Source organism: Parus major, chromosome 1 (assembly GCF_001522545.3).
Source record: "Parus major isolate Abel chromosome 1, Parus_major1.1, whole genome shotgun sequence".
In the NCBI taxonomy this organism is placed as follows: Eukaryota; Metazoa; Chordata; class Aves; order Passeriformes; family Paridae; genus Parus; species Parus major.
The window spans coordinates 105679945-105685944 of record NC_031768.1 but is presented as its reverse complement, the minus strand read 5'-3'; positions in this window follow the sequence as shown (position 1 = coordinate 105685944).

Sequence of the window (6000 nt, the reverse complement as noted above, 5' to 3'; positions counted from 1 at the left end):
TCAGAAATACCTTAGAAAATGAAATCCACTTGCCAGTTTCATCAAACTCTTAACATAAATTAGATTGAACTAGTTAAGCTAACTTTAGCTCAACTTGAATGAGTTATTCCCTTTTTGCACCAAGTAATGAATTATTCTCTCCTCAAAGTTTCCAGGTTGAGCAAACTCTTATATACCAAAATAACATAAATTTTAAAAGGCTCATAAACAGCCAGTATCATCCACATTCTTGCCTGCACATGCTCTCAACTACAACATTCTCCCCACAAGCACACTCCAACTCTACCCCTTCCCTCCCATGGGTCTCTCTTAAGGTTTCCCAAACGAAAAGGAAGCACCTGCACACATCATCAGTGACCTAATCAGCATTTTCCCATCAGTTATTCATCTCAGGAGGTTGGTTAAGAACAGGAAGACCCTTTACTATCTTCTAGCTCTGGATTTATTCTTCCTATATGTCATATGGTGCAGCTAAAAATAAATTCCAGGTTTTGGAAAAAAATATAGTGTCAATTAAAGGTAGCTACGACAACCTCTCATCCACACCTGTCTTCCTATCAACGAGGATAATTTCCTCCTACATCTTAAAGCTTTTTTTTAAAAAAAAAAATACTAAAATCTTTTTCCTCTCTCAGAGTAAAGACCTTGAAGCTTTACTTTTCCTTCCAAACTTTTTTTTTCTGTACATAAAGAATGTACAAGCCACGATGGAGCATGACTGAGAAACTACGAATAAAATGATACAGAAGCATTACAGCTGTACTGGGGAGATACAAAATTAGTGCTTCTGAATCTAAGGATTCAGTTAACTTTTTTGGCTTTTCTGTGTGTTCGTGTGTTTGATAGGATATTAGTGTTTCCCTAAAAATTATCTTTTTGTTAGTTAAATACTCCATTCCCTCCCCAAAATATTGCCTTAACAAACATTATTGTCCAACAGATAAACACATACAATGGTGAATTGAAAGAACTGCCTTCTAAATTTATGATAGTTTTAATGAAAATCTTCCCATTCTTTCTCTACTTCTGAGCAACAAGGATCTGAAACAAGATAGGACATTATTTTATACACAGCAGTAAACTTGATGACATATTCACTTTGTATTCCAGCCCCTTGACACATCCACACACACACCAAAAAAACAAAGCAGTTCACTAAGTTTTTAAGTGTTCTATTGAGTGTATTGAGCCTTCTATACTGTTCCAGTTTATACTGAGACCAGTATTATCTACATCACAAAAAAAAGAATTGCACTGTTTGAGTTTCCTATTTCAGCTACTTTGGTATACTTTAAATCAGTAGATTTATTTATTTCTATTTATCAGAGAAAAATTTTCAAGGTTTACTCTAGTGTTGGAAGGAAGACTTGACAACCGAGGAAGCACTTTTCCAAGTTCATGCTTCAAACTAAAATGCAAGTTTTCATGTTGCTGAAGCTGTCATGGTCTATGGATGTGATAAAACAAGCTGCCAGGTTGCCATCAGTGAGTCTAGTGATTGTATCTTTCTGTGTTTACTCTCTTAAAATTGAATGCAGTATAATCTAGAATTAATATCTTCCATAGATCTAATTTTTAGGCATGATTTTTAAAATTCTTGTAGAAGTTCCATCAAAACTCTTTTCAGAGTGACTCTGGGTTTCTTTATCAGAAGGAAAAAAAACATAGAAAATTAAGGCACCAGTGTCTGAATCAATTTTCTTCAGTCTCTATATTTTCCTCTTCATTTGGCAATAGCACCAATTTCTCCCTGACACTTCACTTTCCTGTGATAAACACTTTTGAAGGTTTTTTTTCCGCTCTCTTATAGTTTTCGGAATGCACCAAGTCATTTAGCTTTTTCCTGACACTATCTTTTCCCTGCAGCCCTCACTAAGTGTGTATACATAGCTTTCCTACTTTTCACATTCACTTCAAGCTCATTTTAACCTTCAGTCTTTATGCACAACTACAGTTCATGGCTTTGTCTTTGTTTTTTATATGTTTATTTGGTTTTTGGTTTTCAGTTTTGAAAACAACTCTAAGTATGAAGCATATAGAATGACTTTCCAATGGTCAGCTCCAATTTCATAGTGCATGTCAATGGATAATAATACAGAAGTACAGCAGAAAACATCCAAGCTGTTAATTTCTCCTTCACATTAAAAAGAAATAAAAATAAAATGGTAACAGAAAGCCCTCACTCTCCCAAAATGTGGGAGGCACATGGAGTTGTGATCTGCAACCATTCCTTGCTGTTGATAACAGATGTCAATGAGATTGAAGTTGTTTTGGGCTTTGGAATAAAAGGATTGTATTGGGGGGCTACATATGGGACTCTGTAAGGGTAAGAGGTGCTAAATGAGTGTTCCTCTTTAATTATATCATGCACTGCAACAAAGACAACTGCCAGCTTGAGTTCATGGAATCAGTCCTTAGTCCTGCTGCTGTCTTTCCTCTGTTGTCAGAAAGTTTGTTATTTCTTATTATTGTCTACTCTTAGTTATAGACCAGTTCAATACAATTTTTGTACATATGTATGTTTGTGCATGCAGTGATATGGCAAAGGGGAATAGTTTTAAGTTGAGAGTAGGTTTTGATTTGCTATTGGGGAGAAATTCTTCCCTGTGAGGGTGGTGAGACATTGACATATGTTGTCCAGAGAGACTGGAGATGCCCCATCCCTGAAAGTGTTCAAGGCCAGGTTGGATGGGGGAGGATTGGAAAGAGATAATTTTTTATCACCCCTTCCAACCCAAACCATTCTCTGATTCTCTCATTCTCTAATTCTCTGATTCTCTGATTCTCTGATGCTATCCAATTCCTTTTTGAAATCTCATTTTAATCATTCTAAATTTTCTTTTCTCCACTCTCCTTCCTTCCTACATTTTCATCACCAGATGTACTTGATGTTGGGTAATACAGGGTACTTGAAGAAGGCCCAGCCCAGAATTCTAGGAAAACTTCAAAAGCCAGTTTCACCCTCAAAAGTTTTTCTTCAGAGACCATTCTACTGTTTTTCTTGCAAAATTTCCCTACGTCTGCCTTCTGCAGTATATTCTTTCTGATAGTCAGGAGGCTCCTCTTGCCTCTATGATTTAGAAAGTTGATAGGCAGGAGTCCTCATTTCTCAAACTGTTTTAGTCAGGAGGGATGAGATGGGAGGAGTCTCTCAGATTTTTCTCCAAATAAACTGCTGAACACAAACAAGAATAAAAATTAACTGCAAGAACAGAAGTGAAAGGATTTAATGTGGATGCCATTTATGCCAGGGGCCAAAAAAGAGCATAAGGGATTGGTGAAGGCTCTTATGGCTTTAGGGAGAGCACAAATCCTGCTCCTGTATTGTGTATTGTACTTCAGCAATACACTCAAGTACACTGAAGCAAATGTATTTTCAGCATATACACTGATCACTTTATGAACCTTATATGTTTTTTGATTATTCTTGCCCTGGGAAAGACAAAACAAGTTTGCCAAATATGTGTAATCTTTTTGCATACAAAAAAGCATTAATATGTTATAAAGAAACCCCAGACATAACTGTCTACAACTGAATATAGGAATTACTTGACTTTTATTTGCAGTTTTATACCTGAGAAGCATCTTCTCATATATTACTCAACTTTTGACACAATCTGTGTTGTTATTAATCAATAGATATTCATATTTTTTCCCCACATTAAATAATCATTATAACATGTTTGTTCCTTATGTATTTAAATTATTTTATGTGAATGCTTCTATGGACAAGTCAAATATTATATTTGAGCAGGACTTTGGGTGAAGGGGACAGATCTGGTCATTGCCATTGACTTTGGATCAGGCTATCACAGGGTGCTCACTCTCTACAAGCTTCTGTGCAGCCTTTATACCCTGGGTTTTATTTCATACAAACATACCTGTTACCACCTACCTTCCTGTGCAGGAATGCATGCCTTGCTGCTCACTGGGTATAAAAATGTAACCCTGATCTATGACAGCCACAGTTTGTAGAATGTAAATATTACACATTATATACAGCTTTGCTTATGTCATGTAATGCACTGTTCATGTATTAGGCACAAAAGAATGCAAACAAGGAACATGTAAATGTACAAGTATTATTATGTTTCAAAGAATTTTGGTTAGCATAATGTTTTATTTATTTGCTTGTCTCCCATCAGGCTATTAGCTGGAGTGATAATTGATCAAGCAATTGCATTTTAATTGTGGTAATAGAGTAGCTTTGTGATTTATTCCTCTTTGTTTTGTTTCACTACAAAGTAATCATCTTTGCTCAGATGTTTAACCACCCACCCAATTTATCTATTAAAACAGTTTCACAGCCATATTCCATTAATCTTTGTAGGCTCTACAATGGGCATAGTAATTTCTCTCCTTCACAGGGCAATTTCTTAATTGTGATAGTGTTGGTTATTGCCTCCTTCATCCACACTTATACTAATCCACTCTTTTTTTTTTTTCAAATTTGCCAGTGATTTCACATTACTTTGTGGAATACAATAGCCCAGAGCCTGTTATCTTTTAAACTGATGTTGATCAGAAATCTCCTTATGGTGATAGCAAGTGTAACAGAAGTAATAAACTGTGAGAGGCATATCCTGAACTGTCAGGTAAACACAATTTGTTCCAAGTAGAGTTAAGAGGAAAGAAAAGCAAAACAATGAAACAGTATTTGGTCAAAACTGCAAACAACTACAACATCCTCCTTTACAGCTCATATTTACTAGTGCAATAGGCAGCTGTTCTCAAAGTAAACTAAATGAAGTAAACTAAATTTCTTCTATTTAACAAGACAAAAAATATGTATGTGTAGCTACAGTGATAACTGAAGGTGTGTATACACAGAAGTTGTTTAATTGTTCTACTATACCTCCTCTGACAATAGAAATGCTACTTGTTTGTAGCATTTATCTAAAAGATTAAACATCCAAACCAAAGCAGCAACAGAATTCAAAGAACAGAGAATTAGAAGCTTGTTACAAGATGCAAGTACTTAAAGAGGTAAAATGTGAGGTAGATCTGAACTGTAGCACTGAGGACCTGATTTTGATCCCATACTCGTCAGCATTTCTCTTGCCAGAGCTTACTGATGTACAAAATGCTGATTTTCTCCTGCCCTCTCTGTTGCTCTGCTCCAAGGTGTACAGTGTACTTCATTCAGAGTGATCCTGAGAGTCCAGGAGTAGTTTAAACACTTGATTTTCCTCCGTGTTTTATCATGTTTCTTTCTATGTTTATGCCTGACGAAATAATGGAATAGTAGCAAATAACCTTTTGCTCTATACATGACTTATCAATAATATTTGTAATATCTATATTAGCTAGGCTGTGAGGACCTTGCCATATAAACAACACCTTACACACTGTAAGAGACCTTTTGTCTCCTGGTTGATTCCTAGTAGGACAAGTGGCATGTTTAGACTTTCAACAGCATCATGCTTTGCAATATATTGCAGGCTTTATTCCCAGATAATCTTCATACACTATTTAAAATACTTCATTACACACATAGTTTTAAGCCTACTAATGGTTATTATCTAAATGTATGTTTGCTATATAAAGCATATTACCTACAGGCACTAACAAAAGTTTAGCTATGTGTGGTACCCTTGTATGCATATAAGTGCTCATGTTGCTTCAATTTCTCATTATGTTGACCAATGTTTTCATTATCTCACATTTACCCTCCATGCAGCAGTTGATACATAAATGCAGCATCTGTTTTTTGGTCTTTTCACTGCCTGGGTTTTCAAATGGCGTGCTTTCTCTAGTCCAATGATTCGTTGCATCCAAAAGTGGATCATAATTTAAATATCATTGTCTTTGTATTCTGTAATGGAGAAAACTTACCCTGATAACTGGGTATTCTTTATTTTTTTTCTCTTTTAATTTGGAATAACTTGCTTAATTTTAAAGACTGTTTGCTTGTTCTCTTTGCACAGAGTAAGATGTGCCCTTGGAAAGCCATAAACTGAGAAAGAAAAAGCATAGGTAGGTGGAATTCAGTGAATAATT